This window comes from Tyto alba, unplaced genomic scaffold, assembly GCF_018691265.1.
Source record: "Tyto alba isolate M040663 unplaced genomic scaffold, T.alba_DEE_v4.0 Super-Scaffold_22, whole genome shotgun sequence".
In the NCBI taxonomy this organism is placed as follows: domain Eukaryota; kingdom Metazoa; phylum Chordata; class Aves; order Strigiformes; family Tytonidae; genus Tyto; species Tyto alba.
Window position 1 is genome coordinate 39,215,144 of NW_024881296.1, and position 27,939 is coordinate 39,243,082.

A 27,939-nucleotide genomic window follows, 5' to 3' on the forward strand; every position below is an offset into this window, starting at 1 on the left:
GGGCTGTGTCCTAACTTGAATGGTAGATGCACTGGGATCCTCAGGTAGATTGATTTGACTCTACCCATTTTCTTCAGCAGGGCTAAGCCTGATAGAAGCTATTATTTCATTAAGATTGGGGACCACTGCACGGACTTAGAGCTATGAGATTTCCAATTGCCTCTGTTCTATATGAGGCTGGCATTTAGCAAAAAATGAAAACTTTATATCTGAACCGACTTAAGTTTGGTATAAGAAATGTTTTAAATGAGGCACGATGAATCTCATGGTGACCCTTCTTTAAGGAACATAGGAGAAAAAGAAAAACAACAAATTCACCTAGAATATTTCTAATGCCAACAACAATTACTTAACATTTGAGAACATTTTCATAATCTCAAAAGTGACCAGGTCTGGCTAAGTCATTGACAATAATAGGAGGAGGACTACAGAACCAGTAATACAAATTAGGTCGGTAAGGAGTAGCCACAGTCTTACAAAAAGAGGTTCTCCAAATTTGCGGCAAACACGTTTGGCCAAATCTTAGAAATTCTAGTGCTTCTAGCCAGTGGCACCAACACTTCTACTTGCATCTTGCTGAAAACAAAAAATATTCATAATATCATTTAGAAAAGCACTCTTACATTAAAAAGGGTCCTCACAAAAAAAAAAAAAAAAAAAAAAATCTGCTCTATTCTGATGTCAAGTGCTTCTTTCTCTCTCTATTCTTTTCTGTCAGTCAATCAGTGTCTTTGAAGACAAATTCCCTGTCTTGTCAGTAGTTGGGTTAAGTATTAATTGGTATTTTATGTGATAGAATTCATTTGGGTTTTGATGCATCAAAGTTGCACAAGCATGAAGGAGGGCCATAACAACTTTTTCTACAAAATTAATTATTTTCCCTCTAAGTATACATAAACTATATACAGCATATTTATACCTGGCACCAGGAAATCATTAGAGATACTTCAATTGTTTATAAAAAATTTGTTGGAAAAATAAATTTTGTTGTGTGGACCTCTTGTAAAGAAAGGCTATTCTTCAGTTTACAAAGAGGGCATTTTCATGTTGTGATACTGAATACTCTAAATACATCGTATTGTAATAACCAGAAGATTACTATTTTTCTTAAACTGTCAAGTTAAGTATAATGTGCTTCAGCAAATTTATTACTTGTTTATATTTTATTGAGGCAACAACATTAGTAAGTGATTAAAACTGCAGAATAAATGTCCTACATGTAATTATTTTTTCAGTTGCAAGACCATTATGAAAGACTGACATTAAAGAATACCTCTAGATTTTACCCCAGTGTAAAGAGAACAGTTTTTATTGCAAACTTTTCACTCAGAACAGTTTTTATTGCAAACTTTTCACTCAGGAAGGATACACGCTCACACTATATATGGTTTGCTTACTTAAAGAATTAAAAAAATGATGAGGCAAAAGTGTGAAAGAACTTATTTTTTCTTAGTCATACTGCTAATGACAAAAAAAAAAAAAAAAAGGAAAAGAAAGGAGAACGAACTATACATTAAATATCTGCTACAGAAATGAATAAATCTTCCTTTACATAACCACTAAGGAATATTCAAATTTTTTTACATGTCTGAAAATTGTGGACTGGAACCCATCAAAAATGTATTGGCACTCCAGCTGTTTTTTCTGACTGACCTAATTTTTATCTTTCTCCGCTTTCTCTAGATTTCTTTTTTATTACTTAGACCTCCCATTTCAAAAATAATGTATGAAAATCAAATGTCTGAATATCAGAATCCAGCAACTTTAATATTTCATTTTCTTTTTCTTTCATTCTCACCTCATATCATTAATATACACTCAGAATACAGTATTTACTGTGCCAACACACCTATCTTGCAGAGCAGCCACTAAGACAATAGACGGCTCCTTGAGACAGCCATTCTTGGGCAACTAATCCTTAAAAATGACCATAAGGTGACTACATAAACAGAAGCAGTAAATGTTGTGATGCTCTTAAAACAAAGTGGTTTTGATGAATAGCTTTCGGGTGTTTTTGCTTACCAGCATGATCTCATAGGGAGCTTAAAAAAAAAAAAAAAAAAAAAAAAAAAAAAAAAATGGAAGTACCGTAAAAAATCATTTAGCTTAACTGTCACCCAAAGCATAATTAGCTGTGCCTGAAAAATTCCTGACAATTATTTCTCTACACCGCTCTCCAAATTTCCAGCGAAAAAGATTCTCTAACCTCCACAAGAAATCTGTGTCCATATTTAGCCACCAGAACTACACCTTTTCTCTGGTAGGCTGCAACCTTTACAAAGGGATAGTTCCTTGCAGAAAAGGCAAAGGAAAATTGCCTTTTGAAAAGGGGTGTTTAGGAGAATGAAAAGCAATAGCCCAAGCTGCTATCTGCTGTGGACTTCATCAGGAGAAACAGTGTTTTCTTCTTCCGAAAGGCAGTTATTTACCGTTCTGAGGGGGGCAATTTTTATGTTCTGCTTTCCTTCAGAAATATTATCCCCAAAAAATAGTCCATATTCTCGGTAGTCATCTCCTTTTCAGAGTCTCAGATTTACTAGCTTCCTAGCTATACATATATACGTGTGTGTCTATACATACATATATATATACACACACATTCCAATCCCACACATACTTTAACTCTGCGAAAGAACATATCCTTGCTATCATGTCAGTGTGCCAGCTGAATTGGTATCCTTTTTTCTTTGTTGCCATGACTATTACAATGAAATTGTCTCCACTTGTGATCTCGTATTATAAAGACTGTCGAAGCTCTGACAACTCAAGGTATTATGATATACTCCTCTTACACTGTTAAAGCAGACATAGGGAGCAGAGTTCTCTGTAGAGCATAAGTAAAGATTTATAGACATGGTGAAAGAACACTTTCCCTGCTGCCTTCTTAAAATAATTATGACTTTCCATGAATCTCTTTCTAAATCAAGTGTAGCATGACAAAAGCATACGGAAACAAGCTGCAAAAATACCACTTACAACAAGGCCTAGTGGGGCTATTTCAGCAGCATATCACTTCTTTGGGTGAAGACCGTATATAATTATTTCAAGAAGACCTATGTGCCTTAATATGAAAAATAAGTATTTATTGCACCTGCCACTGTTTCAAAAGCTTGCTTTCCACCTTGATTGCTGTTACTGTAAGGCTTTCATACGATAGTACTAAATATTGAAGGGGTGAACAAAGTGAAAGACGCGTAAAAGGGCACTGTGTGACACAAAATAAGCATAATAGATCGAGCGGTTCTAACAGCCATGAAGAAATATCCTGTAGAAAAGAAGGTAAGCGCCCTTGCTTTTTTACAGAGACCAGCGCTGCTCTTCATGTTGACTGTGAGAAAAAAACCCTGATTTGTCTGATCTAGCAGCAGCTGGGAGGGGTTGTTGATACGTGGCGTTCGGTAGCTGCTGTGTGTTCAAGGGCACCGGTGACTTTCCGCTCTGCCGTTTCTGCCTAAGCCTGATGTATCTTCCTGTAGCGGCACACAACCCTTCATCCCTCGTGCTGTGCGTTACGCAGAATAAACCCATGCGAGATGAGTGAGTGGCTAACTTGTCAAGAAGCAGTAGGGACAACCCCCCCACACACACACTTCTGGCACACGGATCGGAAAGGCGGATTTCTCTCTCGGGTGCCCTGTCCGAGCTGCGCCTTGCGGGGCTGAACGACCGTCCTCATCTCTGGCTGTTCTCGCGCTTTACCTCCCCGCCCCGTGGACCCTCGCCCTCCCGGCAAGGCAAGAGCCAGGCCAGGTGCCCAACCCTCTCCTAACAACAGGGTCGCTTCGGCCGGCGAAGGGCACCCTGCCTGTGAGGTGTCATCAGCAACCCTTTTAATGAGCGGGCTTCGTTCCGCCACCCTCAACTATTTCCCTTGTAGGTGACGATGCCCTGGCCGTGTGGCTCCACACGGGCACGTTGGCTGGGTTATCCCACTCCCCTTGGGATTTGCAAGCCCCCGGTTCTTCCAGCCTTCAAACACTGGCACAGCCTCAGCTGGTGTCTGCGGTTTCATGGCATGAACCTGAGCCCTGAATTTTAGAGGGAGATGGTTAAAACCATTCCGATAGATTCCTGCCGTTAAAAGGTGCGGCGTTCAGTTCATATACTCGGATCCAGTGAAAACCGGTGGGAAACATTAAAAGTAGGCACTAAAAGATGATCCGGACATGCAAAAGAAGTGAACAAGAACTAGTAATCTAAAGGATTTGTATTATTACATTCTTTAAACGAAAAGATATCAATATTTGTGAAGATTTCACAGAAAATTATAGCATAAATCCAAAAGGTTTATGAACTACAAAGGGTCAGCGCTCAGAACAGAGGGTCTTACAGCAAACACGCGTGACAAAGCACTTTGAATAAAAGAACCTGAACATTAAAATACAAAAAGGTTAGTTTCTGCAAAGAAACATAAATAACTGCTGAAAGAAAATACTGACTTTATACCCATTAGGTTTGCTTATTTTTTAAGCCAAACATTCCACCCTCTGCTCTGATAAACTTCGGTGCTAGTGGATCTCGGTAAAGCTCCCTTAACAGCTTGATTCTTTGAGATAAGGTAATTTTATTCTTAAAAATAAAATGTTTCTGAGGTCTGTGTACTTGGAAGATAGGCAGCCAGGTAGCTCTGGATTAAACTGTGTGTAATCTTGTGCATGCAAGGAGTAAAAAAAAAAAAAAAAAATTAAATAACACTTGGTTTGCAAGTGCTGTGATGTTTGTTGCAGTTTCATTTAAGCTCACTAGTTTACAAAATAGTAGTGCCCTATAAACATTAAAATTATTGAGATTCTTTAATCTAAAGAAGACAAAGCAGAGGGAAGGAGCATGATGGGGGAAAAAAAAAAAAAAAATAGGCCACAGTAACAGACTTCAGATACAAATTAGACCATTAGCAAAACCTGTGAGCACATCCCATTTAGATTAAGGCAGCAAGGGAAGTTGTGCTCATCTGTTTGTGGTGTTGTCACTGCAGTACAGCTTCTTTTCCCTTGTCGGGGAAGTAAAGCATAAGAAATAGCCAGAAATAATTGGAAGGAGTAAAAACTCCTGAATCTGGGGCAAAAATTCTCCAGTAAAACTAGATCAGTGGTGCTCCCTGCATCCTACCAAAATTTCTTTCTATAAACAACTCCTTAAGGTGGTCTTAGTGGATCTTCAGTGAGCTCGCTAACCCACAAGTAGGTATGTTTCTTGAAGTCCCAATACCTTTTACAACAAACCTTTGCTTAGACAAAAAAGAAATCAACCTACCGACCAATTATGTTTCCTTATTCTTTGATATATAAAGCAAGCAATCCAAAAAATGGAAACACAGGGAAATGTTGTCATGCAGAAGTATACAAATTGCAGATGAGTACTTTTAAAGTATTTTGTATTTAGTTGCTTTTCAAGACTGCATTTATTTCAAAGTTGACAGAGAGCTAGCCCTGTTGCATTATGTATGGTAGTTTTCACTTCCTCTTGGACTTAACCATGATAAAAGTTGTATCATGCTCATCAAAATCAAATAAGAAAATGCTTTAATTGACAATACTAACCGTGCTTTAACTATCGAAATCTTGTGTATATTTGGACTCTGTTTCTATTAGGCTTGCTGATAAAAGATATGAAATACCTGTAGCTGCATATAGCATAAAAAAATGATGCTGTTTTTTTTTTTTTTTGCTATAGTTTCATATGAAGCTGTTTATAGATATATTTTTTACTGAATGAGCAATGCTAATGACTATGACTTCCCTTTTAGACAAGTTACATAGTAAGTTATAAAGTTTCATAGTGATTTTCTAGATAAGGAAATTAAATGAACAATGTTGAATTCGTGTCCATTGTACTTTCAGTGAATGCAGTGAAGATTTGAAATGATATATTTTACTATGTGTTTATTAATATGTGTGCATACTCTATATGTATGTGCCAACCTCTGATTTGTAATGGCAGCAACAAGTTCAATCCCACAGAAGAAAAACTCAAGACAAGGTCTTTATACAATTTTTCCACTGTTACCTGTAAGAAGAAAAAAACCCTTCTTTTTTCAATGAATTCAAACACTGCAGAGTATTGTTTTTAAAGTGTAGGCCTTTAACACTTTCCTCAGCAATACACAGTACATTTTCTCTTGCGCTCCATATTATATTCAAAACTTATGACACATGGCTTTCGTATAATTAATTGTGTTACTCTTGACACTCATACAGAAAACGTTCACATTTTAATGGGAAGAGCGGCGTGCATGAAAAAAAAAAAAAAAAAGACCTATTTGTCATCCTTCATTATGTCAATTCACCATAATAAATTAACAGGGAAGAAATATTCTCCATATTTCCATTGTGCATTCTATAGCTCTTCCCCTTGAGTGTGTTAAGAGACCAATCTCTTTAGGGAAATAGTGCAGGAGTACTTAAAAGCACTTTGCAATCTGGTGTCTGAATTACGTTCTTGTAAACTCTGTTTGGCATTGGATTAATATCTAATTTTGCTCTGACAAGAAAAAACAAAACTTATGCCTGGTAAAATGCTCATTTAGGCTGAATATGAGAACATTTGTTTCTCTGTGGGAAATATACACACAAGGCTACAAAAGAGCCTGAGCTATGGAAAAAAAAATCTACTTCAAGATTTGGTAATGCTGGCAGCTCATGCAGCTGTGTACAAAAGAAATTATACAATATGCACGAATGTTTTACTAATCCATTTCAAACTTTATGCTTACAGAAAATGTAATAGAAACAAGTAGGAAACAACATATAGACTACATTATATGAAAAGTATGTTCTGAGATACATAATTAATTGGTAAAAAGGTCTTATGGGAACACTGTATAATCACTGCCCATCAGAGTAATCCTGCCTACAGGACTTCAGAGAATATTTATGAAATTATTGCATATTATAGATAAATCTTGGTTAGGCCATGACCTACTTCTATGCCTTTTTTTTATTCTTTTTATCACAGCTGCTTTATAGATCTTCAAAACAAAACAATAGTCAATTGGTCTTTTTGTTAATGCCTGGGAAAATTAATCTTTTCACTGACTCCTCTGTCTCCTCTTATGACAAGAGACACGATTTGATTTGGTCGCTTTTTGAAAAAGTTACTTATTACCGCTAGTTAATCTTGACTTCACTGAAATCAGTGAATCACCCCTGGATTTTAGCAAAAGACCAAGGGTTCACCTAACTCATTGGAAATGTCAACTCAAAAGGTAAGTTTTTCAGGAAGCTGCAGTCATCCACAGATAGAGAACTAGAATGGATTGCACTGATTTCACAGAACCCCCACATATCGTATAGTATTTAACTTTTCTAGCATCAAAACCTTAACTTTTGTTTTGCTTGAATATCTAAACGGACACAAATAGGTTTGGGTTTTTTTTAATACAGCTGAAAAAGCATTTTCGTTGCAATAAAACCAGTGTGAACACTGTCCCTTCTCTCTTTGAGAACTGATATGAGATTTATATTTCTTTGACAAGGTAACTTTTTTTTCCAGACAACATAGCGCATTTCTCTGTCTAGTCACCAGATAGATATATTTGATATAATAGCACTTGAGATACTATTAGTAAATCTGGGGAAAATATTAGCATTAATAAAGAAATCGTAAAATTGACAAAGTTGTATTTTTTAGGCACAGCAGCACACAGATATTTCAGGCAGTAGCATCAAGGTGGTTCCCAGTCAAGTTCCTCAGAACACGATCTTGCAACTCATCTGGTTTATTGTTTTCAATCTGTCACAGTTGTAGATCTGCAATGATAAAGTTTGCTGCTGCCATGAATGTGGAAGGTAGAGTGGAGGAGATCAGAACGGAATACCAAAAGATCTGGACGAACAGAAATAGGACTAGATTGAAATGCAAGTTCACGCACGTGGAACTAATAATAAAAAGTTCTCTGGTATGCTGGAGGCTTATCAGCTGGAAAGATTCTGTAGGAATGGGATGTGATAGCTGATCTCCCAACGAATCTGCCGGGATGATGCAGCGTAAAAATGGTAAATGCAAACTGAAAATGTATTGCAGAAGGTGAATCCGTGAGAGACAGGCAAGCACTGGTACCATTACACCAGGCCCTGGCTAAACCTTGGCTGCAATACAGTATTGAGTTTTCTGGTCAGGAAAGGTAACCTTGAAAGAGAACAGGTACAGAGAAGGATCTGGAAGAAAACAGAAGAGGCCTCATTTTTAACATGAGTCTGAACCTGTTTTCCTGGTAGGAAAATATATAGAAAAATCAAGCAAAGAGGGAGGTGATTGAGGTCCGTAAGTACATCAGTGGATAATAAAAGAAAGAAGAAAAGGCTCGGTACGTGATAATACTGAAACAAAAAACATTATAGATGGACATAAGCATGCTAAGGTGGAAATGAAAAAAGCTTCTAGTCGTTACATCAAGAAAATTTTACAGTGGCTTTCCAGTTAGATTATACAGGCAGAAAGCTTTTAAAAGAGATCTTGGTAGATCTAATCCGATTATGACTGGGGTTATTTAGCATAGGCCTGAGCCATGGGATATATGACACACGTCCCTTCCATTCCCAACAGCAAGACTCCAGGAGCGTCAGTGCTTCTAAATTACTCTAAAAGGGTAAAAAAAACAGGACGTTCTGTAATACCTAAATGTATAGAGACTGAACCCATGTATTTAAGTGACCCTTGTGTCACTTAAGGGATAATTGAACAATACCAAAGATCAGATTACCAGAATTAGACTCGAAAGATTAAGATTAATTTGTACACCAGCTTCTAAATATGGCACCTAGAAGGACTATGTGCACTTTATAGGATGTCACCTGCAGTGCAGGTGCCACTTATCTCTCTATTTCTGACAGCTACATGTATCATGAAATGCAAATTTACTAAGCATGTGATGCTGAGTGTTTGAATTTGTTACCAAAAAAAAAAAAAATCTGTTAAATATGGAAGTAAATGTAAACAGTCACACTCACAGGCAGCTCTTGAAATACATTATTCAACACAAATTTGTATATATTTACTGTTTTTTTCCATAAACCTAGAATCTGAGTTAAAGAAATTCAGCTGTTTCCGTTGTCCAGAGCTTGTTGTGTTCAAGGAGGAAAACACATCAGCAAGGAGGGTGCTGAGATGTGCATGATGAATTTTCCAAATTCTGTAAAGAGCAGAGGGACCAGCTCTGCAGCATCTCTGCACCGTGACAGAGGTATGTGGATTCAAATGAGCATGTGGCTCAGTCAGAGTTCAGAGCAGCAGTCTGCAGTGTGGCTTCAACAGAACTGGTGAACTTAGAAAACTGCTGGTGGTTACAGAAATTATGAAAAAACCCAGGGTCCTTAGCTTTATTTCCCACAGGCCTGACCTTAACTAGGCTGGTTTTGGTTCACAGAGGAATCGGGTGATTGTCTTGGTCTAGCAAAGCAATTCCTGGCCAATAAGATCCTAACCAACAAGAGATAAATTCTGAGGAAATATTCACTTCATAATTCTTACAAAACTTCCCACAGATAAAAGTCCCTGCCTGTGGCTTTTAGCAGAGAAAAGGGAGCCTCCTATTGTATATCAATCAGTCCTTGTTAAGTTAAAGGTTTTTGGTTTTCAGGTTCAGTGGAAAATGAATATGAAAATAACTGTAACGTTTTATGTCCTATTGAAAATCTCTGAAGATGTAATTTAGCGAAATAAGTTTCTTGTTGTGGATAGTAAGGAAAGAAATGGTCATGTTTCACCTTTTCTTCAATGCTTGTCTCAAATCAGGAAACAGGAAATGTTGTCATAGCATTGCTGCTGTTAGAAAACTTGGAGAGAGAAAAGCAAAGGTTTCCAGCCCCTACCAATTCCAAACAATTTCCCTCTCCTCCAAGTCTGCTTGGATCTTTTCTCCCCCTGTAAGTGCAATATTTTAAGTGCCTAAGATGAGATGATAGCACCAAAAGTGAAATCGGCTGTCGACTTCAAAGCTGGAAATTTTCCACGCGCTTCTAGGCAGTAGACAAACTTTTCCAGTTTGGCTCCAAAACAAATGCTCAGCAAACTTTTAAGTAGCAAATTATTCTGGGATTTAGAGTTTCACTATGCTTGAAAAACTAACGCTCAGTTATGACCTAGGTCTAAAGCATAGGTGCGTTCCAGTTTAGCTCGTACATGGACTGTGAAGTTATTTTTTGTTTCTGCAGGACCTCTCTTCATCAGTGCGCAGGATGATTTATCTCTATGGATAAAGTGGGATGTGTCTTATAATAATATTGTCATCTGTTTTCTCTTGGAATTTTTTTTTTTTATTTTATTTTTTTTTTAATTTTTAGAACATAAACAGCGAAAGAATTTTCAGTATGCATTTCGATGAATGATTCATTCTTAAACCATTTGAACGGCGACCTGAAGAACAGGATACTATACCCCTGCATTGCTGGGAAGTTCCAGCAATAAGTTAGAAAAGCCACCAAAGCTGAAGTGTTCACATCTTTCTCACAAGTTACAAGTATTTTGGTTTTGGGTACCCTAATTAAAAGCCTGGGTTTCATTTGCAGAAGTGCTCACCTCTCAGCTGAAGTAAGCACACAATGGCCTTTCAAAAAATAAAATGCTAATTCCTGGATAATTTGCATTTACACTCAAAGTTGGTGGATACTCTTGCTCTAATTTGTTATTTCTCAGTTCTCATCTCTACAGTGGGAATGGTGGAAGGACTGTGAAGGTAAATTAATACTCATTTGTGAGGTATGCAGATTCCGTATTGACTGGTATCAGAGCAAATCCTCTGAGGATGCAATTAATATTTTTTTCTCAGTAAACTTTGAATAAATTGATAAAAAATGTCTGATCTGCCCAGATCCCAATGAAAAATAAACCAAACCACTACACAGCTGCTTAGTTACTGAGCAGGACTCCTCTTCTGCAGTGATGGATGTCCTGTGCCGATGGAAGAAAAAACAGTGCCTGGGTTTATAATATTAAAATATGTTATAATGCATATCCACAAGTATGGAAAGAGAAGAGGAATAGAGTTAGTAAAGGTGGCCAGTTTTAATGGTGCCTAATACATGACAGCAATACTTGTAATAAGGGTTAGAGGGTCTCCTTCTTCCCTTTCCCTTTCCTTCCCCTCTCTCTTTCTCCTCCTTTCCATTTTCCCCTTGGGTAGAGCAGCACCAGAGCAGAGCGAGGAGCCCGCTTTGCCAACAGGTTTCACAGATATTTACTGATAACAGCGAAATGCTGAGGTTGGGGATGGTTGGTTCGTTTCCAAAATCTGCATGGCAGCATGCGCTCGTATTGCAGACTTCTCTGTTTCTTTTTCTGCCTTCATGTCTTATTCCAGTCCTCTCGCTCTCTCCCCCACTTCTGGGAGCTTCATTCTCATCTTCACATCTTCACTGGCTTGTTTCCACCTGACTTTCTTCACTTAGCCAGCTATGGTCTTCAGTATTTAGAGTTCTTTTTCCTTATCAGCATATCCAAAATTATAAACTTCTTGCATAGTTTTCCCATCTGACTTCCACGCAGACAGATCCGTTGTGTCTTCTCATGCTCCTTTCCTGCACCCAGCAGTTAGTCATCCGAGTTGAGTCTCTTCCTTACCAGTTCCTCCCAGGTCTCACATCTTTCTCCCGTGCTTTTTTACCGCTGAAATCTCTGTCACCTCATCTTTGCCAGTTCCCCGGTCCCAAGAAATCCAGGGAAGACTTCTTGCTCTCCCGTGCTCAGCTGAACCAGCCTTCTCCTCAGTGCAGCTTGAGCTCTAACCAAATGAAGAGCAGAGGAAAGACAGACCCTCTTGCTTAAGAACGACAGCACTGGGAGGGACAAAACCAGGCAACATCTGAATACACCTGGCTGGAGAGCAGCTAAACATACTCTTTTAGCTGCGTAACTCTAACAAACTGATGTCTGAACTAAACTTCCGAATGTTCATGAACTGGAAAAATGTAAATTAGTTTTTAGGAAAATTCCAAGGGGTCCTCAACTAAACTAATACTTACCACGCTGCCAACTTACATGTCTCTTCTCCATTTCCGGCAGGTTTGCGAGTTCTTAAAAAAAGTAAGTCTTACAAGGAATATCTTAGAAATATATTCAATATATTCCAAGAAATAAAACTAAATAATGTCCCTTGATCTCATTCTTAGCTATAGCTGAGCCATTTTTGGTGGGTGTGCTGAAAACATGCAGCCTGAGGCAGAGCTCCAGTGTACAGAATTTTAGGTTGAATCACTGAAGTTTAGAAAACTTATAGGAAGATAAAGGAAGTGTAAGATAATGGCAGTGTCGGGAAGAAACATGGAAGGGGCAGTAAAATAGCTGGGAGTTACTCCTCTTCCGTGCAAACCTCAGCTATTTTGTCAGTGCATTCCTGAACGGAAAACAAGAGTTAGTAGGCCTCGTATGTTAGTTTGGAACTGAACAGAGCAGTAAAAACATCTTAAACCTGTGAAAATAATGAGTGGTACAGGTGCCCAATTACCAAATAACTCTGAACATATCCACTGATCTTCTTTTAAAATTAATGTTATGTCTTTGCATATGTATTTTTTCCTTCCTAAAGGGAGTCATGCATGGACATCTGAAGGCAGAATTTGATTTTAAGCCTTGTATCTTTGGATATTTTTTTCCCCAACACGAAAGTCTCTTTTTAACATGCTAGCCACATTTCACTACAATTTTAAATAAGCTGCCTCTCAACCTATTATGGTTTAGTATGTTTTCCTGTATATCTAGAAAGAGTTGCCAAAACTCTCAGGTGCTGTGGATAAACCTGCAAAGCAGAGCTTCAACAAAATAAAGGAGGAGATGGCATAAATTCTGAAACATATCAAGGTTAGATTACCTTAGTTGCTTTGTATATCTAAGATTTGAATTGATTTTTCTGCTATGAAAACAATGGGGGGAAGGGACTTCTGATGTAATGTTTTGCAGAAGCCAGAAAAGTCAATAATATGCAGACAGCTCAAAAATATAGTATTTACTGATTCAGTGAAGCATGTTTTTAGTGGGTTAGGAGGGCAAGCTCCAAACTAACAGAAGTACATTGGTTGAATTTCTTAAAAATTATATTTATGCTTGTGACACATGAGTTCACATAATCCTATAAGATCCTTATACACCTTAACATTTTATGAAGTTCTTGAAGGGCACAGTTTTTTTCCAAAAAATAAGGCAATTGCCATAAATGAATAAAAAGTTGGGGTATGAGACAATTCACATGGAACAGAATGCAAGTGTGAAAAATTGGGATATAATTGCATAAAACATACTTTTATGACAGACCAGATGCAACACTATTCTAATTGTCAGAACTGTTACTGAAACTCGAATTTTAAACTGAAAATTCAGTCAGAATATATTCCTCTTACCATTAGCTGCATTATTTTTTAACAACAGAGACCGTGTATCTATGGCTTTTAATGGTCAGATATTGGCTTGTGAAATGAATTTCTTATTCTGGCACACCACCACCATTTGAAGCTGCCATCTCAGTTCCTTACCGTTATACAAGGAAGAGTAAACATCCTGTACCAATCAGTGGCATTTTCTCCATCTTTTTGACTTTCTTAGAAAACCCTGTTGAGTATCAAAAAGTGTACTTGGTTTAAAGGGGTCAATGAGATTACAAACCAATGTAGCCATATAAACAAGTGTAATAAAAGCCAGATGCTTAAATCTTACCACTCTTACCTATTTTTGCCTGTTTTGCTGCCTTTTTTTTTTTTTTTTTCAGAGAAAAAGAGGTTTTGCTTATTTTATGATCAAAATCTTTTTGTACTAAATAATACATACTTCTTCAGGTTACAGTACTGAAAATTTTTACAATAAATCTGTTGAATAATATGCTTTGTAGTAGGAAAAGAAATAAATGGGAAAAAAAAGCCCAACCAAACAACAAACTTTATCAAAGAACAGCGGGTTCAAATTTGTACTTCCTTAACATAATGGTGAGCAACTATCAGCTATTTTTGTATCACGTGAAAGGCAGAAAGCTTGGATAGCCAGGAACCTCACAGCTTTGCATCAGCTAATATCAATGTGATTATTCTGCACAACACACTCAAAGAGGGACCAGTGTGTGATGCCCTATACCTCTCCCGTACAACAGGAGGCAGCTCTCAAGTAAGGAGAGAACACTTTGGACTTAGTGAAGAAAATACAGTGAAAAAGCAACCAGCTAAAATATACCTACTTCCAATATTTAACAGGCTATCTACAGTAGCAATAAGCACTCATTCATTTTTGAGCTATTAATGACTACTCTTGCCACAACAGGTTGAAATATAGCCTAAATTTAACAGTATAAAGTGTAGATTTACATCTCTTTCCCGTCCCAAATGTCTGCTCTTGAAGCCAGGCAGTCTCATGCACTCAAAATGTTCTGCTAATGTGTCAGTCACTTCTTGATTTTGTTACTGATCTTAATGAAAATGGGATCAAGACTTCATTTTCTCAGATTAAGACCATAAAATATCCAGCAGAGTCTTGGGCCTTTCTTTCTTCTGGCTAATATGTCATAGTGCCAGCTATGTCTGAGGAGTTGGTTAGGGTGACAAAAACCACTCCGAAAACCTTCCTCCACGGAAGGTAAACAAATAAACAAAGATCCTTGTCATGGTTTCAGCTCAGAGAGCAGCTGAGCACCACACAGCCCCTCACTTCCCCCTCCCCCCCCAGCAATGGGAAGGAGAGAATGAAGCAAAAGGCTCAGGATTAGAGATAAGGACAGGGAGGGTTGAATCACCCATTATGGTCACGGGCAAAAGACAGACTCATTAAAGGAAGGGAAAAAGAACATAAATTAAATATTTATTATTTAAATAAATGTGACAGTGAGAAGCATTGCCACATCTTGAGAACACCTTCCCCCCACCCCTCCCTTCTTCCCGGGCTCAGCTTTGCTCCCGATATCTCTACCTCCTCCCCCAGCGGCGCAGGGGCAGGGAATGGGGGGTGCAGTCAGTGCTGCTGCTTCTTCCATTTCGGGGAGGGTGAACTTCTGGAACATCTTCTCCCTGCTCCATCATGGTCCTCCTCTCACAGCAGACAGTCCCCCACAATTTTTCTCTGACTTGAGTCCCTCCCATGGGCTCCAGCCCTTCCCGAGCTGCTCCGGCGTGGGACACCCCCGCATGCTGCAATCCTCCCAGTTCCAAACTACAACAGTGGGTGCTGCTTCTTCCCACAGGATCCCAGCCTCCTTTGTGTGCAGTCACATTAAATGCCCGTGCAGCACACCCTCAGACCTTATATCAGCATCTGCTTCACCGTAGATCTCCATGGGTGGCAGGGGGGGTCCGCCTGGCTGTCTCCCCACAGGATACAGGGAGGTCTCTGCTCTGGCCCACTCCCCCACCCCCTTTCTTCCTTCATTCCTCCACCGACCTTGGTGTTCACGCAGCTGCAGCAACTCTGACTCCTTCTCCCAGGTCCCTTCTTAAATTCGTTCTCACAGAGGCGCAGCTGATGGGCTCAGTTTTGGTGCAGAGGTGGGACCAACTTGGAGCTGGGGGAGCTTCGAGAAGCTTCTCACAGGAGGCCACAGCTGTAGCCCCCTCCCCTCCTACCAAAAAGCCCCATCACTCGCTCAAACCCAGGACAATCCTCCGGGAAGTGGGTGAGTTCTGTGAATTTAGATTTTTTAGCATTTCCCAGAGTATAATGTTTGGGGATTTTTTTGGGGGGGGAGGACTTTTCCTAAGCCACTGAGGATTTAGAAACAATGTGTGGACATCCTGAGAGGGTGTAAATGTTATCCTACCCTCCTCATCCCCTAATGAGCAATGGGATGTGTTTTACAGCACAGCCTGCCTCTTTCACATGAGATGGCTTTTTTTTTTCCAGGCCCAGTTTCCCCTGTAACACGTTTGCTTCTTGTATTCACTGCTGTCACCCAGCTAGCCCTACTCTCCATCACCTTTCCCATTCTTTTTCCCCAGATCCTCATGGGATCAGCTGTCTTTTTTATACACAGCATCTTCCACTCTCAGACCAGACAGGTCGATTTAGCAGTGACAGATTCAAATTCTCTGAATGTAGACTTTCCAAAAAAAAAATATTTTGGCACATGGCAACTAGGAGCACAGCCTAATGTCAAAATGTCCTTCACCAAAAAAAAAAAAAACAAAACAAAAAAAAACCCCAAAAAAAAACCAAACGAGAAAACATTGTACTTCCACTTTTCCACAGATGTATTTCTATTAACTAAGTTGCTTGTGTAAAGAATAAGGTGCAAGGTATAACTTTCACATTCTTTCTGTATCAGTGATTCTATGACTTCTCCTCCAAGTGGTAGCATTTTTTTATAGCACTCAGCAGGGGGTTGAGAGCTGTGTTTTTAGCTTTGCTTCTTTTCTATACTCACTTTCTATACTAATTTTTTTAAATTATTTTGAAGTACGTTTTTTATATAATGGTAATATATATTTAGAACGTACATGTGCACACACATTTATGTATAAATATATAACTTCAGACAGAATGTATTTGGATTAAAGGGCATATATGTGTATATAAATCCATAACATATATGGAAGGAAAAAAAGGGCCCTATATACCCTGTTTTCATTCTCTAATTTTGATTGTGCTGGGTTTTGCCTGGTTTCTCTTCTGGAAAAGGACTGGAACTAAAACTTTAAATGGCACCCAGGCTAAAGAACACATAATTAAACGCTGAAGGTAAAATTATCCAAAATTCTTTTTGTAAAGTAAAAATTTTTCATGTGCTGCTGTCCACCTCTGTACATATCACAATGTTTTTACTCAGAAAATGAACACAAAGTAGCAAAATCCCCACAGCACACTTCTTTCTAATTACTTTTATTGTTGAAGAGACCCTTTTCAATTGCAACATAGGAGAGTGGAGTTTACTACGAAAAGAAAATGGCTTGTCTTTACAATATAAGAATGTGATCGTGTGCTATTGTTGCCTGCCAACAATGAGCTAAAGAGGTTAATGGATCATAGGTCTGGCAAACAGCCACACTACCTCCGGCTCGATACATTTAACTGTGTATTCTCGGTTAAGGCTCGGTGCTATTTTTTTCTTTTTGTTTTTTCCTTTTTTTTTTTTCCTTTTTTTTTCTTTTTTTTTTTTTTTTTTTCTTTTTTTTTTCTTTCTTTTTTTTTTTTTTTTTTGTCCGTCAGGGCACGAATTGTTGGTAAATAAACGTTTGATTTTATCCAGTCTTTTTCCCGAAACGAGCACCACTTATCACCGGTTTCGGGAGGAGCGAGCGAGGGGAAACAGGCGCCCGCCCGCCCCCCCCACCCCTCCGCGCTCCGCGGCCGCGCTGCGCTCCGCCCCTCCCCGCGCAATTTGGCAACTGCGCGGAGCTCCGCGGGTGTCTCCAAGGGCTCCTCCGCCTGGCCGGCCCCGGGCGGGCAGCAGCGCCCGCTCCTTCCCTCCCCCCCGCCCCAGGGGGGGCCAAACCCGAGTGCCCAAAACACGGAGGGGGGCGGGGGGGGGGGGGGGGGGGAGGAGCGCGCCCAGGGGTCCTTTACACCCTCCCACCCCCCCGGAAAACTTCACTTGCAACTCAGAAACCATCACCTGGGGCCACCTCTCCAGCTACTGGGGTACGTGTGTGTGCGTGGTTGGGTTGAGTGGGTGGGTTTGAGGTGTTTTTGTTTTTTTTTTTTTTAATTTTTTTTTTTTTTTTTGAGAGAACTACAGCCAGCAAGGGTAAGCAGACGAAAAGTACATAGCTCCCTCTCTCCCATCTTGCGTGGTTTTTTGGGGGTACGCTGTTGGAGGGGAGAGGCAGCGGCGCCGGCGTTATAACGCCAATCACAAAGCGAGCAACTTTCGATGCTGTTACGGCTATTTTTGATTTCTCTCCCGAGAACGGGCTTTTTTGGTGTGCGTGTTGCTTCCCCCCCCCCCCCCCCCCCCCCTTTCTCCGTGTGATTGTTATAATTATGCCCCCCCCCCCCCCCCCAATCTTTCTCCTCCTCCCTCCACGAAACCAAGCAGTAATGATGCACCGGCCTCGGTCCCCACCAGTGGGTCTCTCCCTCCCTCCTCTCGGGCACAGGTGAGTTGGGGGGGGGGGGTGTGGGGAGGGGGGGGGAGCGGCTCTGGCAGGCATGCGGTGGGCACCGCACCGCAGCCCGGCTCCGGCGGGCCCTCCCCGCCGCCTCCCCCGTTCCGCAGCTCCTCGGGCCTCTCCGCCCCTCGTTTCTTACACCCCCCCCCCCCGCAATCCAGCCGCGTCCCGGCGGGGCCAACCTCCCAGTGCCCGGGGAAGCCCGGCCGCTGCCCGCGGAGGGGTCGCTACGCACCCGCGCAGCGCCGGCGGAGGGCCCTGCCCTTCCCTCGGCCGAGCCGGCGGCACCTGCCCGCGCTGCCCGTCTCAGCGGGCTGGGAGGGATGGAGGGAGGGATGGAGGGATGGGAGGGAAGGAGGGATGGAAGGAGGGATGGGAGGGAAGGAGGGATGGAAGGAGGGATGGGAGGGAAGGAGGGAGGCTCCTCCGTGCGCGGGGAGAGGCTCCGGCTCCCAGCTGGGCGCTACCGGCAGCGGTGGCCGCGCTGCACCGCGGGCGGTGGCGGATCCCGCCGCGCAGCTTCGGGGCGGGGGGGGGGGGGGGGGGGGGGGGCGGGGTTCAAACCTCGGCCGGGAAGTAGAGACAGAGTTTTGATGTTTTGTTTTACCTTTTTTAAAAAAAAAAAAAAAAAAATTATTTTTTTTATTTCTTTCCCGGTGATTGGGCTTTTTTATCATCATTATTTTTAATCCCTCCTCCCCGCTTCCCACCCCCCCGCCCTCCCCGCCGTGCTTGTGCCACCGGAGAGGATGCGCGCCTCCCCCAACCCCTTCCCCGACACCTCCCGCCGCGGCGGAGGGGCGCGGGGGACCGCGGGGCCGCGCTGGGCCGCACCTGTCCGCGCCGGGTTGCGCCTCCCGAACTCCCCCCCCCCCCCCCCCCCCCCCCCCCCGGTGCCTGAATCTCCGCTCGCTCGTGTCCAGCTCCGCGCAGACCCGCGAGGGCACTGCCCGCGGAGCCACGCACTCACTCACTGACTCGCAGCGCTCCGCCGAGCTGCCCAGGCTGCCGAGCAGCGCCGCGCAGCCCTCCAGGAGCCCCCTCCTTCCTTCCTTCCTTCCTCCCTCCCTTCCTTTCCTCCCTCCCTATCTCCTCCTCCTCCTCCTCCTCCTCCTCCCTCGCTCCCGCCCGCCGCTCCGAAGGATGCCCGGTAAGTGGCGGCGAGGACCGGCACCACAGCCGGTGCGTGATCTGACGGGTTAGAGACCTCTTTATAACGCTGCCGCTCGCCGGCGGGGGGGCGCGGAGTTGGGGGGGGGGGGGGGACGGGGGGGAGGGCGAGGGGTGGGGAGATGACAGCGATCCGAGGCAGGAGGCGGCGGGGCTCGCCGGGTGCTCCTCAGAAGGACTTTTAGCTGCGGGGCCGGGGCTTGGATGTGGGCGCCGAGGGACCGGGGGGGGGGGGGGGGGGGGTCTTGTGCGGCTCAGCGGGCACCGGGTCGGCGGCGGTGGCGGAGGGGGGGGGGGAGCGATCCGCCTGCGCTGCGGGTTGCTGCCCCTGCGGCACCGCGGTGAGTACGGGGCTTCCGAGCAGCGCCGGGGTCCCCCGGGGAATTGGGGGGGGGGGGGAAGGTGTGGAGGGTCCCCTGCCGCCCTGGGAGCTCCCTCCTCGGCGGCTCCGCTCCGCGCCTCGCCGGGGCGCGAAGGGCACGGTGCCCCCGGCGAGCCCCCGGGGGACCGTGTCCTGCTTCCCCCCCCCCCCCCAGCCCCTTCCTCGGTTTTGGCGACGGCTCCGGGGGCTGCCAGAGCGGTCCGGTGTTTCGGGAGCTCCGCCGGGGCTCTTCACCTGCGGAGGGGAGCAGCCGGGTGCTGCGCGGAGGGGCGCGGAGCTGCGCGGGGAGGAGAGAGGGAGCCTCCCGGGCACCGAGGCGAGGGGGTTCCCCCTCTGCCCAGCTCCCCGTCCCGGCGGGTTCCCTCCCGGGCGCTGCCGTGGGCTCCGGTGGCAAAAAGCTCGTCCCTTCGCGAAAGGTTTGCTCTCAATCGGTGCGTGGCTCTGCCGAGCTCGGGTTTGCGCGGGGTTAACTCCTCACCCCCGGCCGGGGGTGCAGCTCCGGCTCCCAAATGCCGGGGACACCGGGCAAGGGGCTTTTTGTTCTCCTGGACAGCCTGGTGCGATTTGTGGGGACCGTACGTAAAAGCTGACTACCGCTGGAGGTTTTTAAGTGGACTTTCGCTAAATAATTTAAATATTTTTTCCTTACTTTTACGATCTCTACTTTGGCAATGGTATCTTTTCTCGCTGTGGTTTGCGTCCTGGGTATGATAACTCACCCACCGAAATCAATGGCAAAACTCCCAATTGACTTCAGAGGAACAAGGTTCTGGCCAATACCCAATACTTTCCGAATGAAAGGGACTGGGCAGAAGGCTCAGAGATGGCAAAGTGATGTATAAAAGGAACTTCATTTTTAAAAGCTAGGATTTTAACCAAAGAGATTTAGCTGTACTGTGTCAGAAATGCCTTCTAGATTTTCATTCTCACTTTGCAGTGGAGAAATATTGGAATGATTTCTTGACATGTTTGAGATCAAGATGGGCTGGAGCCCACTGTTTTACTCACAGACATTGTAAAGTAGTACCAGATTAGTATCTTATACTTTTCCGGTGCTGTGTGTTTGTTGGTTTGGTTTTTGGTGTTTTTTGGTTTGTTTGTTTGTTTGTTGTTGTTTTTTTTTTTTTTTTTTTTTTTCTCGCTAGAAAGTTGGAAGCAGAGGGAGACCACAAAGACAATTGGATGGGCTCCCATTGACTTCAGTGGCCTGTGGATCAGGCCCAGAAAGGCTCAGCAGAGAAGTAACATAAGAAATGTAGTATGGGTTGTAAGGAAAGGTGTTGCATAAGCATTTAACTCATGAACAGCCTCCCTCTAGGGAGGAGAAAAATCTAAATGTACATTAATTTTTTATCCCATTTTTAAGAACTCTTTTGCAACACAGGTACAAATAAGAAATAATGCTTCTGATTAATAATTAAAATGTCCATATTCATATGGACTACAAAGAAGATTTTATGCAAAAAAAAAAAAAAAAAATCCATTAGCAAATGGAAGTTCCAGTTCACAGAATGTCCTCTGTTTAGTGCAGTATTTAGATTGGGAGCAGTCAGATGTATTGTGAAACATCAGATAAAAATATTGATATTCAAGTAGCGAAAGATAGTCTTATTCCTGTAACCTGACTAACCACTTTCAATTGCTTGGAATGCCTTAAAAAGGCAAGTGCGAAGTTTGTTTTTTGTTTTTTTTTTTTTTTTTTTCAAACCTGAGTGTTGAAAGAACCCTGAAAATGCTGCGTGTGGTCAACAATTTGTCAAGTACTAGAATTGCACCCATACTCCATGAAGAACGTGATTATTACATTGATAAGGGTGGTGGGTTGACCCTGGCTGGACACCTGGTGCCCACCAAAGCTGCTCTATCACTCTTGAGATGAGGGCAGGGAGGGATCACTCACCAATTACCATCACTGGCAAAGCAGACTTGACTTGGGGAAATTAGTTTAATTTATTATGAATCAAAATCCGAGTAGGGTAATGGCAAATAAATCCAAATCTTAAAATACCTTCCCCCCACTGCTCCCTTCTTCTCGGGCTCAACTTCACTCCCAATTTCTCTACCTCTGGAGCAGCACAGGGGGATGGGGGTTGTGACCAGTTCATCACACGCTGTCTCTGCCGCTCCTTCCTCCCCAGGGGGAAGACTCCTCACACTCTTCCCCTGCTCCACCGTGGGGTCCCTCCCCCAGGAGCCAGCCCTCCACGAACTTCTCCAACGTGAGTCCTTCCCACGGGCTGCAGTTCTTCACGAATGGCTCCAGCGTGGGTCCCTCCCACGGGGTCACCAGTCCTGCCACCAAAGCGGCTCCGGCGTGGGCTCCTCTCCACGGGGTCACAGGTTCCTTTGGGCACATCCCCCTGCTCTGGTGTGGGGTCCTCCCTGGGCTGCAGGTGGATCTCTGATCCATGGGGACCTCCCCAGGCTGCAGGTGGATCTCTGCTCCATGGGGACCTCCCCAGGCTGCAGGTGGATCTCTGCTCCCCTGTGGATCCTCCCCGGGGCTGCAGGTGGATCTCTGCTCCCCCGTGGACCTCCCCGGGGCTGCAGGTGGATCTCTGCTCCCCCGTGGACCTCCCCGGGGCTGCAGGTGGATCTCTGCTCCCCTGGGTACCTCCCCAGGCTGCAGGTGGATCTCTGCTCCCCCGTGGATCCTCCCCGGGGCTGCAGGTGGATCTCTGCTCCCCTGGGGACCTCCCAGGGCTGCAGGTGGGCATCTGCTCCCCCGTGGAGCTCCCTGGGGCTGCAGGTGGATCTCTGCTCCCCCATGGACCCCCCCGGGGCTGCAGGTGGATCTCTGCTCCCCCATGGACCCCCCCGGGGCTGCAGGTGGATCTCTGCTCCCCCGTGGAGCTCCCTGGGTGCAGGGCACAGCCGGCCTCACCGGGGTCTTCTCCATGGGCTGCAGGGGAATCTCTGCTCTGGCACCTGGAGCATCTCCTCCTCCTTCACCAACCCTGGGGGCTGCAGAGCTGTTTCTCTCACATATTCTCACTCCTCTCTCCAGCTGCAATTTCTCTTGCCCAAGTTTTTCCCCCCTTCTTAAATACGTTATCCCAGAGGTGCTGCCACCATCACTGATGGGCTCAGCCTTGGCCAGCAGTGGGTCCCTCTTGGAGCCGGTGGCACTGGCTCCATCAGACATAGGGGCAGCTTCCAGCAGCTTCTCACAGAAGCCACCCCTGTAGCCCCCCCCAGCTACCAAAACCTTGCCACACAAACCAAATGCAATAAGAAAAATAACCTTTCTCAGTTATGGTCCAATAGTAATGTTTCTCTTCTAAGGACAAGTTCATGTTAATAGGCAAGTCTAAATTGTTTGAAGTGCCGCGTCTCTCGTTCAGCTTTGTTTTCAAGGCATCTGGCAGGATTGTCGTTGAATTGAACTGAATGTGCCACTGATACTTCACTGTGAACAGATTAAAATGTTCGTGTTACAGTGGAAAAAAAAAAAAAAACAAACCTGTGAAATGGACAAATGCTTCCCTGATTGTCTCTTCTCTCCTTGCAATTACACAGGGAAGACAGAAGCCTCCGTCTTAAAATGTCATATTACAGATTCCTTTCTAATTTCCCTATGAATTCAGATGTTTCTTTTAGCATGTGTCATATATGAAGGTGAAGAGTACATATTTTAGGGGAGCTTACATGGAGAAAAATTTTCTTTAAGCTGCTTTGTTTCTTCCTGTATTTGCCACTCTATCTGCTGTTTACTAACACATTGTAATGCCACAATCTATTTTTGTTGATAATACTTCAATTTCAAGTCAAATGTGAAAAATATGGTGATTAATTCCATATTAAGAGTTTTGGACTGTTGTGGGGGTTTTTTTGTTTGTTTGTTTTCTTTTGTGTTTTTTTTGTTTTTTTTTTTTTTTTTTTTGTTTTTTTTTTTTTTGTTTTTTTTTTTTTGTTTGTTTGTTTGTTTTTTGTTTTTTTTTTTGAGGTAGGGGGTGATGGTGTAGTTTTTTTAAGGTCCAAAGCAACGCTTAATCCTCTTTGCTTGCTTGGATGAAGACACTCACTGTTCTAAAAATTAGGAATTATATTTACATAAATCTTCAGTTTTGTCCCGAAAGCCATCATCTGAAATTCTGTATTCTTTTCAGTTTGGTATTCCAATACTTATTCTTCATATGTGCATATGGTAATGCAGCCAGATGTTCTTGTGGGCAGCATTTCCAAAATAGAAAGTTAGGTTTTTTAGGCTTACCTGTAACTGAAGAATATATAAGATTTGAGTATTTCAAGCAGGGTTGGAAGAAGCCAAATAATGAAGTACTGGGCATATCCAGGACATGGTTCTGAATATCCATTATTCACTTCCAGCATCTTTATAAACCTCATCCTGTTTTGAGGAATAAGTGCTGTTCATCTTTATTCAGATATATCTTTTTCTACACTACTTTTGCTGTCCCTTGCCTGACTCTGAAACATGTTTATGCCATTGTATTGCTATGGTTGTTAAGTGAATGTTATCAAGTATTTACAAGTCTCTTCGTATTTGAATCGTAGGAAGCAATACTAGTGGGATTGCTGAAAGTCACCTGAAATTTGTAATTATTACAGCTTTAAAAAACTTTTTGAAAATAAGTTTGATAGTTTCTTAATCCTAGAACACGTTTGTCAAGATAATTTATTTAGGGCTCTATTCCTCTATCTAGCAATTTAAGAACAAAAGCCTCCACTGTAGCTCAAATCAATCAAAATATTGGTTTTAGGTTATATACTGTACATATGGAACCTGGCATGTAAAGCAGATGGTATGTAAAATTATGCATAGCATGTCTGGAGAGCCATACAATATCTAAATGCAGTGCAACAGAACAAGGAAAGAGTGTCACATGCAACTTAAAATATCAATTACTGGCCTATGTCTCGTCTCAGCTGCGCTTTGTTTTCGTGTGTGTGTGTGTGTGCAGTTTTGTCTCAGTTTAGTCAGGACTTTTCCTTGATAATATGATCTTCCCTCGAAAAGCGTGCACATTGAAATAATATGCTACTGGCTAAATGAAATAAAGATGGGTGTACAAGAAAAGCTAGCTTAGTATACTTTGGGTTCAGAATACAGATGCATGCACATTAAAGAAAAAAAAAATAATAATCAAGAACAGAAGTTTTAATCTTAATTAATTAATGAAAATGGCCTGACACCATTTGCTACCAAGACTGAGTTTTTCTGTATTATTTAGGCACTAGGTTTGCCCAGCCCAGCAATATCAGTTAATGGTACTTCTGTCCTGCTGCACACTGTGTTAGCTCTGCACACACGCTCTCTCAAGTATTACAAGTCTGTAAGGACAAAATTTCTTCCTGAACAAACAAGCATTACTGCGCATTGTTAATACAATCAGATGAAATGGTAATTGCAGAAAGATTCACATCAGCAAAACCCTTAAATAAATATGTCTTGAAATATGTGCTGACCTCAAAGGGACCTAATCACATGTTTTGTTGAACAAAGATGCTTTCATGATCAACGACCATGAAAAGTAATAATTTTCCTAAGTTTATTCAAGTGTTTAAATCGGTAGTTATAAAATATAGTCGGCATCAGACAACTTTAATTTTTAACTTCTGGGGGAAAAGCTTGAAATATTTCTTTTTTTTTTTTTTTTTTTTTTTTAGTACTTTAGAAGTACTGCAGGTTATCAACTGTTTTAAAAAGAGTTGCACCGATGTACTCTTTGATATTTCTAATAAAAATGAACTTTTGTAGATAAGACGTGAGGGATTATGTTTGTAGTGGAGGACTACCACAAATTGAACTCTGGATATAATATCAGAAACCAATACTGCATCAGGTAGACTTTAATAGCCAATTTTGTAAGATATAGCCATTTTTCAAGGAGGCAAATTGGACGAATGCTCCCGTGTTTGAACGGTTGAATATCCCCAAACATTTCTGAGGCTTTTTAAGGTTGATCCAGAATGTTTCACGCTACAAAAAAAGTGTCAATTCCTGTACTTTTGGGGCACTCTTGTAGCACTCTTAGCCCTTCTGCATCTTACTGCTTGCAACAGTGTTGCTTGAGAAAACACAGCGCTCTGTCTGGGGGATGAAAATAGCAGATTTGTCCTGATAGTTACAGAAGAGTGTCTATCAATCCCTTTCTCTTTTGGAGATGAAAGAACTTTTATCCATTCAAATCACCCTAATACAATCTTGTGTTGTAATGGCTTGAACAATCTGGACTGCACACAGTTGCTGGAGTCTCCGAAAGACTGTCATAAATAAAACAATTAGACTGTATTATAGCAGACGCATACGGAGAGTCTACCAAGGGGTGACAGGATTTTACATTACAGCACAAATTGTGAAAAAAAAAAAAAAAAATAATGCCTGCAAATACCAAAAATGATTGGTATAAAGACTTAACGAACCAGCTTGTGATCTATAGATATGTGTGTCTATATATAAGCTATTTTTCTTTGAAAGTATGTATAGGAAATATTAATATTAATGGATTAGTCCTATGTAGAATTAAGTGGAAACTGTGACAGCAAATAAGGGATCTGTCCCTTACGACGGGCACTTAAGCTTGCTCAGCAGCAAGTGAACTTTCTGCAGTAGCTGTCGGACTTTCAACCTCAAAACCTCCCTTTGCAGCTGGTCATTGCTGCTGTGCCAACAGCATTAAAAAACCGGCATCTCGTGAGAGACAGGTCAGCTTGCATCAGTGGGAACGGGTTTACACTGCATCCTGGATTCTGTGCAGACGGGTTTGTTTTTATTTCTTCTCTTGCAAGGTACTGTTACAGAAGGTATGTCTTTCGCCAGATATAGAGACACAAATGAGTTTGGCAAAACCCGAAATGAACCGAGAAACAAAGTTGGAAATGGTGGAGACATGGAAAAAATGGAGTAAAAATATGTAAGGATGTTTTTTGTTGGGATTTTTTAAGAGAGGAAAAAAAATGTATTCTTTTATGAAAGATCCTTAAGACAGAAGCAAACCATAAAAATAAATGCAACTAAGGTTAAAAATATAATTATGAAAGTTGAGTTACCTAACATGTTCTGGCCATGGGACAAGTAACTAAAGCTGACGCACCAATAGGATGGGAGCTTCAAAAGAAGATAAAAGCCAGAAAATAACCATTTCCTATGCTGGAAATCCAGATGGCCTTAGCAGATTTTGTGTGTATTTGTATACACATTTATCTGTGTGTGTACATGTGCATACATATATATTTTTTTTCTTTTAATATCAAAATCTGTATAATGCCCTACTTTGTTACTGTCTGGTTTCCTCACCCCAGCAGGGATTTGCTGGTTGTTCTTCCTTTCTGACCATGAAGATACAGAGGAAGATATGACAGCACAATAAATAGCTGAGTGGTTAAACTGTTTCCTGAAGGTAAAACAGCAGGGTCCAATGGTTCTCCTGCAGAATGTTTTAAACCCAAGGCTATAAATAATAGCCATTGCTGCCAAAAAAAAAAAAAAAAAAAAAAAAAAAAATGGTAAATGAATCCTGAAAAAGGAGAAAACAAAATGAATCTTCACTTCAGTGTCTGAAGCCAATGTTACATTATGTCCTGAAAAACATGAATCTGAGATATTTTGCCAGCTACAGGCTACTGTCATCCACAATCACAGTCAAGATCTTCCTGTTAAGACTTGAAAAAAGGAACCACAGTCTTACATTGAAGAACCAGGAAAGAATATCGGTAAATGTAATCTGGAGCTTTAGAAAAACAGAAGATGAGAGTAGATCGGAGGACTAATTAATGCAGCACTCTATTTAATACAGTAAATAGATATACCATTTTTAAATACAAACTTTTGATGCTGAAAAGACAGTTGACTGGATTGAGTGGAGCTAACTTTGGCATGGTGTCAGAAATAAGATTTGGGGAACATTATTTCAGATAATTTGCTGCTGCAAGTTCTCACCTTTGTAACTGCTCTAAACATATAAATAACGTCAGAGGTGGCAGCACATGCTTCCTATTTTTAATTTCACATTCCTGCCTCTCGTAAAATTATTAATCTCCAATGTAAAGTAAAAGAGATGTGCAGTAGAAAAGAAGTCTATCAGTGTAGAGTCGATCAGTATAGTCAAACAACATGCCTTTATCTGTCATTTGGTGGAAAATTACATTCCTGAACGGTGATGCACAATCTGGCTGAAATAATTTATTATAATCTCTTTGGTAAGTAATTCCGAAAAAAAAAGAAAATATGGTTGATAAGCTTTTTTACCAACCAGAGGGGTTTCACTCAGAGGTGGAAAAGATTTGAGGAGAATTAGTCGAGATTAGTTCGAGGATTAAAAGTCGTCCATTTGCCTCTACCACACAATTCTGGTTAGAGCTGCCACCGCCAGCCCCTCTCAGAATCCTGCCGTCAATGGCTCCTGACCTAAGAATGAA

The 27,939-nt window shown here is 42.3% G+C and overlaps 1 protein-coding gene across 6 annotated transcripts in view; it reads left to right on the forward strand.

The window, feature by feature from the left end:
* Window positions 1-17,390: 17,390 nt before the first annotated feature.
* The window catches only part of HS3ST5 (heparan sulfate-glucosamine 3-sulfotransferase 5), a 208,244-nt gene continuing 197,695 nt past the window's right edge, over window positions 17,391-27,939 (forward strand). Inside the window, exons 1-2 of one of the 6 annotated variants that reach the window (XM_042795756.1) lie at window positions 17,391-17,538; window positions 17,936-17,996. The gene's annotated coding sequence lies outside the window, so the exon portion shown is untranslated. Of the gene's footprint in view, window positions 17,539-17,934; window positions 17,997-19,156; window positions 19,207-19,449; window positions 19,520-27,939 lie in introns of those variants that run through there. The other 5 variants (XM_042795758.1, XM_042795755.1, XM_032994868.2 and 2 more) reach the window with 5 other exon arrangements.